A 15,363-nucleotide genomic window follows, 5' to 3' on the forward strand; every position below is an offset into this window, starting at 1 on the left:
TCCCTTGATCCCTTCAGCTCCAAGAGGTATATCTAATTTCTTCTTGAAATCACGCAATGTTTTTGGCCTCAACTACATTCTGTGGTACTGAATTTTACACACCAACCACTCTCCGGGAGAAGAAATTTCTCCTCGCCTCAGTTCTAAAAAGGTTTATCCCTTATCCTCAAAATATGACTCTAATGCCCCTAGATGTGTCGATTAAGGGAATTAGTGGGGTAAATACATGGGATTATGGGAAGAGAACATAAGAACATAAGAAATAGGAGCAGGAGTAGGCCATCTAGCCCTTTGAGCCTGCCCTGCCATTCAATAAGATCATGGCTGATCTGAAGTGGCTCAGTTCCACTTCCCCGCTTTCTCCCCATAACCCTTAATCCCCTTGCCTACCAAAAACCTATCTACCCCCGTCTTAAATATATTAGAGGGCTTTGGGAAGATGCTCTGTTGAAAAGTTGGTGCAGACTTGATGGGCCAAATGGCCACTTTCTACTCTGTAGGGATTCTATGATTCTGGGAAATTCTTTTTGAATCTACCTTGTCAAACCCTATCAGAATTTTATAAGTTTCTGTGAGATCCATTCTTGTTCTTTTAAAGTCCAGTGACTATAATCCTAACTGATTTAGTCTCTCCTCCTATGGCAGTCCTGCCATCCAGGAATCAGCCTGGTAAAACTTCACTATACTCCCTCTATAGCAAGCTAAGGATACCAAAATTGCACAAAATACTCCAGGTGTGGCCTCACCAATACAACTGCAGCAAAACATTCGCTCCCTATTCTCAAACCCTCTTACTATGAAGGCCAAGATACAACATACCACTTGCCTTCTTCACTGCCTGTGCACTTTCAGTGACTGATGCACAAGGACATCTAAGTCGCATTGAGTATACAACTCTATCAATTTATACCCATTCAAATAATAATCTGCCTTTCCATCATTACCACTGAAGTGGATAACCACACATTTATCCACATTATACTGCATCTGCTCACTTTTACAGCTTGTCCAAATCATGCTGAAATATCTCTACATCCTCCTCACAGCTCACCCTCTCACCCAACTTCGTATCAATTTCAAATTTGGTTCCCTCATCCAAATCATTTATAGTGTGAGCAGTTGGGGTCCTAGCAAAAACTCTGCAGCACTCCATTGGTCACTGACTGCCAATCAGAGAAAGTGCCATTTATGCCAACTCTTTGCTTCCTATTCGCAAACCAGCTTTCTATCCATCTTAAAACATGATCCGCAATGCCATGTGCTTTGATATTTAAGGATGATATCAGGGTGTAGGGAGAGATGGAGAAAAGCATTGAATCCATTTGGATGGAAATTAAAAATAGTAAGGAGAAAAAGCTACTGATAGGCATAGTCTAAACATCACGATAGGGCGATAAATAAACAAGCTAGGAAAGTTTATTTATTAGTCATGTGTAAGGCTTACATTAACACTGCAATAAAGTTACTGTGAAATTCTCCTAATCACCACACTCCAGTGTGTGTTCGGGTCAATGGACCTAACCGGCACGTCTTTCAGAATGTGGGAGGAAACTGGAGCACCCAGGGGAAACATATGCAGACAGCAGAGAGCGTTAAAACTCCACATAGATGGTAACTCAAGCCAGGAATCGAATCCAGGTCCCTGGTGCTGTGAAGCAGCAGTACTAACCACTGTGCTACTGTGCTGCAATGACTGATGCATGTAAAAATGGTATGGCAATTATCATGGGGTACTTAAGTCTACATGTCAATAGGTCAAATCTGGTTGGTCAAGGCAGCCTTGAGGGGAAATTCATTGAATGTACCCATAATAGTTTCCTCCAACAGTGTGTAATGTAACCAACAGAGGGTGGCATGGTGGCACAATGTTAGCACTGCTGTCTCACAGCACCAGGGATCCACGTTCAATTCCAGCCTCAGGTGACTGTCTGCGTGGAGTTTGCTCATCCTCCCTGGATCTGTGTGAGTTTCCTCCAGGTGTTCCAGTTTCCTCCTGCACTTCAAAGATCTGGCGCATTAGGTTGATTGGCCATGTTAAATTCTCTCTTAGTGTCAGGGGATTAACAGGGTAAATAATTTGGGTAATGGGGATAGGGCCTGGATGGGATTGCTGTCAGTGCAGGCTCGATAGGCTGAGTGGCCTCCTTCTGCATTGTAGGGATTCTATGAGCAAGCTATTCTAGTTCTGGTCCTGCGTAATGAGACCAGAATAATAATTCATGATCTCACAGTTAGGGATCCTCTCAGAAGGTGAGATCACCGTATGGTGGAATTTAAAATACAGATAAAGCGTGAGAAGGCAAAATCCAATACGAGTGTCTTGTGCCCAAACAAAGGAGACTACAATAAGATGAGGGAGGAGTTATCTAAAATAGACTGGGAACAAAAACTTTATAGTGGGACAACTGAGGAACAGTGGAAGACTTCCAAAGTGATTTTTCACAGTACTCAGCAGAATTATATACCCGTGATAAGGAAGACTTTAGAAAAAGGACTAATCAGCCACTGATATTGAAAGAAATAAAACAGGGATCAAACTGAAAGAAGATGCATGCAAAGCAGCAAAAATGAATGGGAAACTAGAGAATTGGGATATCTTTAAAGGTGAATAGAAAGCCACAAAAAAACTATAAGGAAAAGAAAGATAGATTATGAGCGTAAACTAGCTCAGACTATAAAAACAGGTGACAAAATTTTCTACAAATACATAAAATGAAAAAGAATGGTTAAAGTAAACCTTGGTCCTTTAGAGGATGAAAAGGGGGATTTAATAGTGAGAAATGAGGAAATGACCCAAGCATTGAACAGGTATTTTGTATTGGTCTTCACAGTAGGAGACACAAGCAACATGCCAAAAACTGATGACGAGAAGGCTATGGTAGGTGAGGACCTAAAAACTATCATTATCACTAAAGAAACAGTGTTAGGTAAGCTGATGGGGCTAAAGGTAGACATGTCTCCTGGACCTGATGTAATGCATCCCAGGGTATTAAGAGATGGCAGGAGAAATAGCAAATTAACTTGTGGTAACTTATCAAAATTTGCTGGACTCTGGGGTGATTCCAACAGATTGGAAAACAGAAAATGTGATGCCATTGTTTAAAAAAGGAGGTAGGCAAAAAGCGGGTAACTATAGACTCATTAGCTTAACTTCTGTAGTGGGGAAAATGCATGAATCTATCATCAAGTAAGAAATAGTGAGATACCTGGACAGAGATTGTCCCACTAGGAAGGCATAGCATGGGTTCATGAAAGGCAGATCATGTTTAACTACTTCAGTGGAATTATTTGAAGATATTACAAGTGCAGTGGACAGAGGGGATTTTTTTTTATTGCATTCAGATTCTATCATCAATGTAGCAGGATTCAAATCCAGGATCCCAGGGCATTATTTTGGGTCTCTGGATTACTAACACAGTGACAATACCACTATGCCATTGCCTCCTTGTTTTTGGACAGAAAGAAGTTTCACAGAGACAAAAAAGTAGCAGTTAGTGTGATCAGCAGAGAGAAAAATGCTTTTGGTTTTCTGCAAACAACTAAGCAGAATGCGCGAGCAAGGATAGTGTCATATACATTCTGTGGTAATCTAAAGAGCCTGGAAGATTCATTCGTGTGATACCAGGAGAAGAGGCTGATAGAGCGGGCCTTACTGTTAAAAGGCATTTTAGAAATTCTCAGAGGGCTAAGGAAGAGGATCTATGATGGTCACTGCATATTACAACTTGGTGAATCAGGGAGATGTGAACCCATAGGAATGGAGAGTGATTTTAGTCCATTTCCTGAAATGGCAGTAATCTAGGAAGGGCGTGCTGGAAAGTGCATAGATTAGTTGTGTTCAGACATTGACAAGGGTTAGCCTTTCTGAAAGATTAGCGTATTAGTGTCCTAAGAAATAATGCTTAGATGATTAAAAATAAAGTTTTGCAGATGCTGGACATCTGAAATTAAAAAAAAAACAAAAAGTGCTGGAAAAACTCAGCAGATCTGGCAGTATCTGTGGAGAGAGAAACAGAGTTAATATTTCACGTCCATATTGCTCTGGCCTGCTTCCACTCCTGCCACCAGGTCTCTGAAGAAGTCACACAGACTTGAAACATTGGATGGAATTTTACCGGCATGTCCGCTCGACTTTCGTATGATGGCACCCAAGACCAATAGAGAATGCTGTTCTCCGAGCCTTGCCTGCCCCGGGATTGGAATAGGCGTGCCGGTAAAATTCGAGCCAATAACTCTGTTTCTGTCTCCACAGATGCTGCCAAATCTGCTGAGTTTTCCCAGAATTTTCTGTTTCAACATTTAAGACAATAAAAACATTTGAGACAATAAAAAGTCTCAAAACTTGAAACTGTACCTGTAAGTTGATCACTGGGAATTCAAAAATAATTTTCTAAAGTTATCAGAATTTACAAGGATTGTAGTACAAAATAAAGTTTTTCTTTAGTATAACAAAGAACAAAGAACAATACAGCACTGGAAACAGGCCCTTCAGCCCTCCAAGCCTGAGCCGCTCATCGGTCCAACTAGACCATTCGTTCGTATCCTTCCATTCCCAGTCTGCTCATGTGACTATCCAGATAAGTTTTAAACGATCCCAGCGAGTCTGCCTCCACCACCCTGCTTGGCAGTGCATTCCAAGCACCCACCACCCTCTGTGTAAAATACGTCCCTCTGATATCTGAGTTAAACCTCACCCCCGTCACCTTGAACCTGTGACCCCTCGTGTTTGTCACCTCCGACCTGGGAAAAAGCTTCCCACTGTTCACCCTATCCATACCCCTCATAATTTTATATACCTCTATTAGGTCTCCCCTCATTCTCCATCCTTCCAGGGAGAACAATCCCAGTTTACCCAATCTCTCCTCGTAGCTAAGGCCCTCCATACCAGGCAACATCCTGGTAAACCTCCTCTGCACTCTCTCCAAAGCCTCCACATCCTTCTAGTAGTGCAGCGACCAGAACTGGACGCAGTACTCCAAATGTGGCCTAACCAACATTCTATACAGCTGTAACGTCAGACGCCAATTTTTATACTCTGTACCGTATCCTAGGAAGGCAAGCATGCCATATGCCTTCTTCACCACCTTCTCCACCTGTGTTGCCACCTTCAATCATCTGTAGACTTGCACACCCAGGTCCCTCTGTGTGTCTATACTCTTGATGGTTCTGCCATTTATTGTATAGCTCCCCTCTACATTAGTTCTACCAAAATGCATCGCTTTGCATTTAAATGGATTAAATTCCATCTGCCATTTCTCCGCCCAAATTTCCAGCCTATATCCTGCTGTATTCTCTGACAATGTTCATCGCTAACTGAGAGTCCAGCCATCTTTGTGTCATCCGCAAACTTACTGTTCACACGAGGTACACCTTCTTCCAAATCATTTATATATATCACAAACAGCAGAGGTCCCAGTACAGAGCCCTGCGGAACACCACTAGTCACAGGCCTCCAGCTGGAAAAAGACCCTTCCACTGCTACCCTCTGTCTTCTGTGGCCAAGCCAATTCTCTACCCATCTAGCCACCTCTCCTTTTATCCCATGAGATTTGACCTTTTGCACCAACCTTCCATTAGGGACTTTGTAAAACGCTTTACTAAAATCCATATAGATGACATCTACGGCTCTACCCTTGTCAACCGCTTTTGTCACCTCCTCAAAAACTCCACCAAATTTGTGAGGCATGACCTCCCTCTTACAAAACCATGCTGTCTATCACTAATGAGATTATTCTGTTCTAAATGTGCATACATCCTATCTCTAAGAATCCTCTCCAACAGTTTCCCTACCACGGACGTCAAGCTCACCGCCTATAATTACCCAGGTTATCCTTGCTACCCTTCTTAAATAACGGTACCACATTCGCTATCCTCCAATCTCAGGGACCTGTGTCCAATGAAGAGACAAAGATTTCTGTCAGAGGCCCAGCAATTTCATCTCTTGTCTCCCTGAGCTAGGATAACCTAGGATTTCTGCATTATCTTATCATAACTGAATGCCAATTAGCCATGCATTTCTGTTTGCTTTAGATTTTTACAAGTGAAGCATAGATTTCAGATATCTAGTTTGCTCATCTGTCACTTATGTGGAAGCGATGGCCGAGTCGTATTATCAATAGACTATTAATCCGGAAACTTAACTAATGTCACAGGGACCCGGGTTCAAATCCCACCACAGCAGGTGGTGGAATTTGAAATCAATAAAATATTCTGGAATTAAGAATCTACTGATGACCATGAAACCATTGATGATTGTCAGAAAAACCCATCTAGTTCACTAATGTCCTTTAGAGAAGGAAATCTGCTGTCCCTGCTTGGCCTGGCCTACATATGACTCCAGAGCCACAGAAATGTGGTTGACTCTCAACTGCTCCTCTGTGCAAGAGCAACTAGGGATGGGCAATAAATGCTGGCCAGCTAGTGACACCTATGTTCTCCAAATGAATAAAAAAAATTGTTATTCTTTTACCTCACCCTTTTGGTTACCAGGGGTACAGGATATAATTGATGAAATATCTCAGCAAAATGAACACTAATCAGTTTGCGTGAAATTCAGGAAACTGAACTAGAAGATAATTCACAAAAGAAATGGCCACAGATAGAGAACTGGTCAACGATTAATTCACAGAATGAATCAGAACGAGGCTGGAGAACTAAAGCCGTTGAGCTAATTGGCAATAGAATACTAAACAGCAAGAACTAATCCTTGACACTAATAGAAAACAAGATGATAGAACTAATCTTCAGAAGGAGTCCAGAAGAGAATGGAACCGTGTAACAGGATCCTGTAAATTAAGTCTGTAAGAGAAAAGAAATAGATAAAGCAGTGAAAAAGGCTGAGAGGACTAAAATGGTAAAGTAGTTGGCAGAACCAGATGATAGGATTCTGTACCAGCAAATATGCTATGAAGCTAGGCAGATGGCAGAATGTGATGGCAGAATAAGATGAGAGAATATGTAACAATTACGTGAGCACTGGTTAACAATCTTGTTGACATGAATGTCAACACAACAACCTGATTCAAGAAGGTAACAGCATGGTGCAGCAACCAGTCTACAGAGTTAACTGATAGGACTTGATGAGAAATTAGTATAGCATCATAGAATGAGTACAACACAAAAGGAGGTCAGTCAGTGCTGGCATTCTGATGGAGCAATTCACCTAGTGCCACTCCCCTACCTTTTCCCATAACCCTGCAATCTTTTCCTTTTCAGACAATTTCATTTTAAAAGCCACCCTGACTCCATCACACTCTTGGGCAGTGCATTCCAGACCTTTATAACTCACTGCATGACTTTTGTTCCTTCATGTCGCCATTGTTCATTTTACCAATTGCCTTAAGTTTGTGTCCTCTGGTTTTTGACCCTTTCTCAACAGGAACTAGTTCTTCCTATCCAGTGCAGATCCGTCATGATTTTGACTACCTCTAACAAATCTCTTCTCAGTCTTCTTTCAATGCAACTGGAGTACTTTATCCCTGGAATACAGATGGGTAATAGCAGATTGTGAGGAATAAGGTGGTTCAACAAGAATGGGGGAACTGGAGGGGCGCACTGAATTTGCATTACATTCCTGATGTATTCTCACCACCACCCTATTGTCGTCCCCACAATTTTACTTGTCCCAATTCATGCAAAGGAAGTGACCCGCCCGAAACAAAAATCATTTCTACTGGTGCTTGGCATGGGAGTCACTGTCAAACATAAAAGAGACCCGGGGAAAATTTTCTAGACCTTGCTATCCATGGGCGACAGGAAAGGGGAGAAGGCCAGGCAGTTAAATGTCTGTTTTTATCCTCATAGCCCACTGTTTCAGTTCTGAATAAAAGTCAACATCACAGTTGTTAATGGAGAGATGGTTATAAGAATGATGTTTAGCAGAGGAATGGCTAATGGAGGAATAGTTAACAGAGGAAAGATTGGCAGAAGGATGGCTTTAAGAAGGAAGGTTAGTTGAAGAAGGGTGGTAGAGGAAGGGATAGTTAGCAGATGAAGGGTTGGCAGAGGGATGATTGTTAGAGGAATGGTTGTCCTACCCAGGGCCTAAGTTCCATGGCAGTTGGGAATGTGGAGTGTAAAGAGGCTGAGAGGAAACCGCGTCATAGCTTCTGGCCCCAATCACATTATTTGTGCAAGTAGGTGTTTTGCATTGTATTTTGTGACTGGGCAGACCTGATAGTGTGTAGTCTGCTGTCATAACTGGTTCCCATGTTTAAAAGCACCCAACATCACTGACCCACTTTTGAAGAAGATGGATCTCTGGGACACTGAGGCTGGAATATGGACCTTCACGATAACACTGAAACTGGAAGACCCACCAAATGATGCACACTACCACCTCCCCCAACTGTCATGGTGTTCCAGTGTCCAGAGTTGCTGGCGGCCTCCATCCTAAACTCTGGAGGAATCCCCAGTCATGTACAGGTGAGTCCAGATTTCTGTAAGGCACAGTGTTCCAGGCATGTTTTGCACCAATGTGTTTTCCTGTTAGCGTCACAGAATATTAGGTGTATGCGGAAGATTCCGGTTGGTCTTCATCTGCATCCCACTAGCAGGATGCAAATCAGTTTCACACCACCCTCAGCCAGTTCCCTGATCCACCTTGGCAGGCAGAAGCATATAATCCTTAAGCATATGCATAAGCATAAAGCCAATTTTTGGAACTCCTGTCAAATTCCACCCACCTGACCCACTTGCTATTGAGCTTATGGTGAGGCCATGGAAGAATTCCACCCCATGTTTTGTCCCACATGGCCCAAGGTTCAATGTTTTAGGCCTATGTCTCACAACTCCACAGTGGAAATGAACATTACCAACTGAGCTATCAGTTTATTAGTACACATTGGGCAGGACCTTACCAGTTGTTCACACCCCACTACCACTGCAAGCAAGGATGGAGTATTTGGCGCTCAGTCAAATTTCCATTCACTGCAGAAAGACCAGAAAATCGCGCCAGCGTGAACAGCCAAAGGATTCCACTCATTGTACGGCAATTTCATTTCTGATTTCCAATTTCTAAAATAGTCAAGGAACTTTTAGCTCACATAAAAATTAAAATTTAGTATTAAAATATGATTTAAAATTCTAAAGCATTTTTGTTGAACTAGTGGAAAGTCATACTGTTAGATAATTATTAATTTATATTTTATTTGTAATATGGTGTGTCTTGGTGTATTGGATTTTAGCTCCGCTAAGCTTATTGGAACTTTCCTGCCACAACCACTTGACATATGACAGACTAAGTGCAATCAAAGATTCCCCCTCAGGTTAATCGGAACCATTTCACCAAACAAACAGACAGACCATGATCAATTAACTTCACTCAACAGCAAACAGCTCCAGAGATTCTTTTCACAGATAAAATATTCTAACTGATCTAACTTAAAAGCATGCAAGAAAAGACTTGGAAGTGATAACATTTTCAAAAGGCACTGTGGTCTGCTGCAAAAGCTTTGACCTCACTGTACTGCAAGCAACAATGGTATATGGTGAATTAGGTGGCATGCGAGTATCCTTTTGTCTATGCACTCAGCTGTCTCTCCTGATGCAACACTGGCTTGTAGAGATCTTCCCCAGCCATCAAGGAATGTTCAATTACTTAATAAAATTAAATTACAAATTGGACTTGGATATGTGCAGCTGTTTGCCTGTTGCCACTGATGATGTGGAATTTATTTCATTCTATAAACAGGATAAAATCTACAACATAGGAATCAAATCCATTATCACTCCCTCCACCACTGGTGCACACTGGCTGCAATTAGTACCACCTACAAGATGCACGCAGCAACTTGCCAAGTTTCTTCCAACAGTACCTTCTAAACTTGTGATCTCTATCATCTGGAAGGACAAGGACAATAGATGCATGGGACCGCCAACTTCTGCAAGTTCCCCTCCAAGCCATTCACATCCCGACTTGGAGTTATATTGCCAATCCTTTACTGACACTGGGTAAATATCCTGAAGTTCCCTTCGTAACAACACAGTGGGTGTACTTAGACCACAGAGACTGCAGTGGTTCAAGAAGGAATTTCACCACCACCTTCTCAAGGACAATTAAGCAAGGGCAATAAATGCTAGTTTTGATGTGCAAATTCCAAAACTGAATGAAAAAAAAGACTGGTAAACAAAATTAGGATGGGGGTAATATACTGGTGTGAATTGAGAACTGGTTAACAGACAGAAAAAAGTGAAGCGGTATAAATGGTTCATTGTCCAGATGGCAGGCTAGTGAGATATCACAAGGAACAGTGCTGGGGTTGCAGCTGTTTATAATCCGTACATTAAATAATTTGGATACATAGAGCAAAAATGGTCTTTCCAAATTTTCTGATGACACAAAACTAGGCAGGAATGTAAATAGAGAGCAGAATGCAAAGAGGCTTCAAGGTGACTTGGACAGTTGAAGTGAGTGGGTTTGAATGTGGCGAATACAATAAGTGGGGTTTTTAACCCTTCTGTTGAGCTAGATGACCAGCCATGATCTAATTGAATGGTGGAGCCAGCTTGATGGGCTAAATAACCTACTCCTGTTCTTATATTTCTATGTAACTTGATTACCCAAAAAATTCTAAAAAAAAATTGATTCATGGGATACAGGCCTCACAGTCTGGGCCAATTTATTGCCCATTCCTAATTGTCTTTAATCTGAGTGGCTTGCGAGGTCATTCAGAAGGCATTGATATGGATCTAGAGTCACACATAGAGCAGGCCAGGTAACGATGGCAGATTTCCTTCTTCAAAGGACATTTGTAAACCAGATGGGTTTTTACAGCAATCAACAATGGTTCCATGGTCATCATGAGACTTTTAATTCCAGATTTTTATTGAATTCAAATTTTACCATCTGCCATGGTCCCCAGAGCATTACCCTGGGTCTTTAGGTCCAGTGACAAAAGACCACTACACCATCACTTCCCCAAAATGCATAATTGCATTTTTCAAAATAAAGTCTGTATTTGTTTTTAAAATAATTATAAGACTAATTATTAAGGACATTCAGGTCTCCCGTTACAAGCAACAAAGAAGACCATAAAATTAGTTCTCATGTTGACCCATGGACTTGGTCGAGTAGCATGACAGCAAGAGAGAACCAGCCTGGAGTGGTGACGTATTTCCAATTGTTTGTAATTGTATAAAAATATAAAGCCTTCTAGTTTTCTGTAAATTACACAGCTACATAGTAATTAATAAGAAAAAGCAAAGTGTCTCCTTAAAAAACACAACACGTCCTCAGAGCAACTATCAGTGTTTATGGAAAACAGTAAACAGAGATGTCGGGAACCATAGAGTCCTACAGTGCAGAAGGAGGCTGTTCAGCCCATTGAGTCTGCACTGGCCACAATCCCACCCAGTTCCTATCCCCAGAACCCCATGTATTTATCCTGCTAATCCCTCTGACACTAAGGGACAATTTTGCATGGCCAATCCACCTAGCCCACACATCTTTGGACTGTGGGAGGAAACCGGACCACCCGGAGGAAACCCACGCAGACATGGGGAGAATGTGCAAACTCCACAAAGGCAGTGACTCAAACTGGGAATCAAACCTGAGTCCCTGGAGCTGTGAGGCGGCAGTACTAATACTGTGCCACCATGCCACCCCATGATGAAAACCAAGCCTTGAATTGCAGCCTTTATCATGTTTACAAAGCCGGGAAGCCCAAGAGAAGAGGATGAGGTAACTGGAAGTAAGAGAGATTTCCCACAAAGCATGCTCAATTCAAACTGACTGATGTAGAATGGAATGGCTAGCAGCTCCCAATCCAGTCTTAAATTAAAATCAAGGCAGCCAATTTGATTCATTATTTTCAGTCTCTTGGGACCACACTGTAATATATGAAGTTGGGGCATTCTCACAAAGTGCTTCAATTAAATCAATTATGCACTCAGCTTCATTTACTACTCAAGTGCTCCTTATTAAGTGAAGCAATCACACACACACACACACACACACACACACACATATATATAAGCATACATGTCTGATTCATGATTGCTCAATAGAGTTGACATCACCTCCACAAAATGAAATGCTTTTTTTCTTATGGTGGCTGGAAAAAAGCAGTGATTTCTTGCTGAAACCTATCCTGCATTTTATACCTATCCAACACTGTTCTATCGCTCCCCGAGCAACGTCCCAGCATATTGTCACTAGAAGCCGAGCATCCTGTGTACAGTTTTGGCCTCCTTATCTAAGAAAGGGTATACTTGCCATACAGGAAGCGCAGAGAAGATTCACCAGACTGTTTCCTGGAATTGTGTAATGAGGAGAAATTAGGCTGATTGGGCCTGTATTCACTGGAATTTAGAAAAATGAGCTGGGGTCTCACTAAAACACATAGGACTGGATATTCCAGGCTCACTCACTCCGACACTGGAAAATCCTGCCCAAGGCCAACAGACTTTTCCATGGTCTGAGCCTCGCCGCTTCGATTCCCAAGGGGAATAGGATGGCAAAATTCGCTCCATCGGGCGCAATTTCCCCCCAAAAAGTAAGTGCCCAATGCCGGGAAAATGAGAGATTTTTCCACCCTTTTTCTGGGCGAACTTAGTTGGTTGAATTTTTGGCACTCCATGCTTCACAAAGTTCTCTAGTGGTTTAAGTAGGATTCCCAGTAGGAGATCACACTCCACCCCTCCCCCGCAATCCCTGATCCCTCGGCCCTGAACACTCCCCCCGATTGCCAGTTCAGACCATCCCTTATGGGCAGCCACGATTGTACCTCATGCTGGGAAATAGCACGAGGCTCCCCTCTCACCAGTGGCTGTGCAGACTGCACAGTAGATCCCCTTGCTTCACCACCAATCAGATTGCTCTGGTCTGTCCCCCCAGATGGCCCCACCCTGCTTAGACCAGAACTGTTTGGTGGCAGGCTGGAAGTGCCAGCGTGCAAAGCTGACACTGCCATGGTGCCCGGTGGGCAGTGCCAGGGTGCCAGGCTGGCATTTTCAGGCTGATACTGTCCAAATGCACCCTCTGCCCCAACCTCCCAGTGGGGTTATAGTAGCTTCTTCCCCCACCAGTGAGACCATCATGCTAGATCCCCATTGCTGGGGACAAGTTTTAATCCTTGCTGGTGTGAACCTCCTCCGCCATGGTTGGAAAGATTGGCGAGCCCAGATGAAAAAGCTTGGGCTCACTAATGAGATTCAAATCACTATTTGCATTCTGTAATTAGCCTCGTGCTGTTTCCAGGCATGACGCTGATTATGCCATTGAAAAGTGGCCCAGGAAAGTTGCGGCCAGCTGGAAGTCGATCTCGATTCCCATTTCAGCTCTCCCACTAGTATTTCTTCGCCCACTGCACCGCTCAAGCAGTGCAGTGGGCCAGGAAACTCACACTCATAAAATTCTAACAGATGTGAATAGACTGGATACAGGGATATTGTTTCCCCTGGCTCTGGGGGTTTAGAACAAAGGCTAACAGTTTCAACATACAGAGTAGGCCATTTAGCACTGAGATGAAGAGAAATGTCTTCATTCAGAGTGTGTTAAACCTGTACCACAGAAGGCTGTGGAGGCCAAGTCACTGATAGATTTAAGAAGCAAGTGGATAAATTTCTAGACTCTAAAGATGTCAATGGATCTGGAAAGAGCATGGGAGTATGATGTTGAAATATAAGATCAGCCATGATCATATTGAAGGGCCAAATGGTCTATTTCCTGCTGCTATTTTTTATGTTTCTCTGAGAGCTTTGTAGCTGAAGATTGTTTCACCCACTATGAAGTGGAAGAATAATGATCAGAGTTAAACAAGCAGAAACTTATGGGCATGGAACACTGGAGAATATTACAAAGGCATGCAGAAGCACAGCTATGAAGGGATTTGCCAATGACAAAAGCTGTAACTTTGGATAATGGGGAGGCAGCAAAGGTTAGTGAGGGCAGAAATGATGGGGGTGTAGGACTTCCTGCTATCCAAGATTGATTTGGTCTTGCTGATGCCTGTCTTCTGCGTTCCTCTTATCTTCTATGTTTCCATATTCAAGAGGCAGCTGGATATAATACTTGGGGCAAATGGGATTAAAGGTTATGGGAAAAATCAGGATTAGGCAATTGAGTTGGATGATCAGCCATGATCGTACTGAATGGCGGAGCAGGCTCAAAGGCCTCCTCCTGCTCCTATTTTCTATGTTTCTACGTTAAGTCGACGTAAATTCCAGCTGATACAAGACCTGACATGAAAGAGGCAGTGGGATAGCACACAGCAGAATTTAGCAAGCAAGGCAGACAGGTATCAAACTGCAATTAGTTGACCTCAGTTAGAAGAATAGAAGGAGCATTACGTGCCTCAGCATGCCTGGGGGTGAGGGAGAAGAAGTAAGTCTACCCAGCTTCCCATTGCTGGTCATTAATTATCAGTTGCTACCACAAAGTGCATATGCGTGAACTTGAAGTGAGGAGAGGATGTGGTGTGACTGCAATGCCCACCACAACAAAATATGTACTGCAATTTACTTCCTGGCTCACATACAAAGATGAGCCCCTTGATTAAGGTGCTAGGCTGGCTGCTGGAATTTTGCACCACCTGATTTCTAACATTAAAAACAGAAATCTTTTTTACATACTCAGGAATGGAGTGAGAATACATGGAATTAATTCTGGTACAACCAAACAGCTGAGAAGCAAACACACTGCTTTCTTTTATTAATGCACAGCTCAGAGTTTGACCTTTCTGTGGGCATCACATAATCCATTTTAAAAAAAACTCCTGCTACTGTGTTTACTCAGGATTTTAGATTTGTGATCACTATTTTGTTTTGCAAGCTGAGTGGCCATTTTCAATACAGCTGCTCCTGCTTTCCTTAGTGAAAGACGTCATATTTCAAAATCAATACAGATCCAGACCTTAAAAAAAGACGTTTTCATAAAACCAGGGGTCCTATGAGAACAACACTCTGGAACAGCCACTGCAGGTTGGCGGGTAGTGAATATCACTCCAATATTCAAAAAGAGGTAGAGAGAAAACAGGGAATTATTGTCCAGTAAGCTGAATATCGATAGTGGGGAAAATTCTCCAATCCATTATCAAGGACTTTATAGCGGAGCATTTAGAAAGCAGTGGCAGGATCAGACAGAGTTAGCATGGGTTTATGAAGGGGCATTCTTTGAAGACGTACCTAGTAGAGTTGACAAGGGGGAATCAGTCGATGTGGTACGTTTCGACTTTCAGAAAGCATTTGACAAAGCCTCGCACAAGAGATTATCGTGCAAGATTAAAGCAGATGGGATTGGGGGAATTGTAATGAGATGGATAGAAAACTGGTTGGCAAAGAGGAAACAAAGAGTAGGAATTAATGGGTGCTTTTCAAATTGGCAGGTAGTAAACTTGTGGAGTGGAGTGGGATCAGTGCTGGGAC

The 15,363-nt window shown here is 42.6% G+C and overlaps 1 protein-coding gene across 1 annotated transcript in view; it reads right to left on the reverse strand.

Moving 5' to 3' along the window:
- dcc (DCC netrin 1 receptor) overlaps positions 1 to 15,363 on the reverse strand; it is an 844,821-nt gene that overhangs the window by 250,053 nt on the left and 579,405 nt on the right. The gene's annotated exons all lie outside the window — the stretch shown is intronic.

Source organism: Carcharhinus amblyrhynchos, chromosome 1 (assembly GCF_965287045.1).
Source record: "Carcharhinus amblyrhynchos chromosome 1, sCarAmb.v2.hapA, whole genome shotgun sequence".
Taxonomy (NCBI): Eukaryota; Metazoa; Chordata; class Chondrichthyes; order Carcharhiniformes; family Carcharhinidae; genus Carcharhinus; species Carcharhinus amblyrhynchos.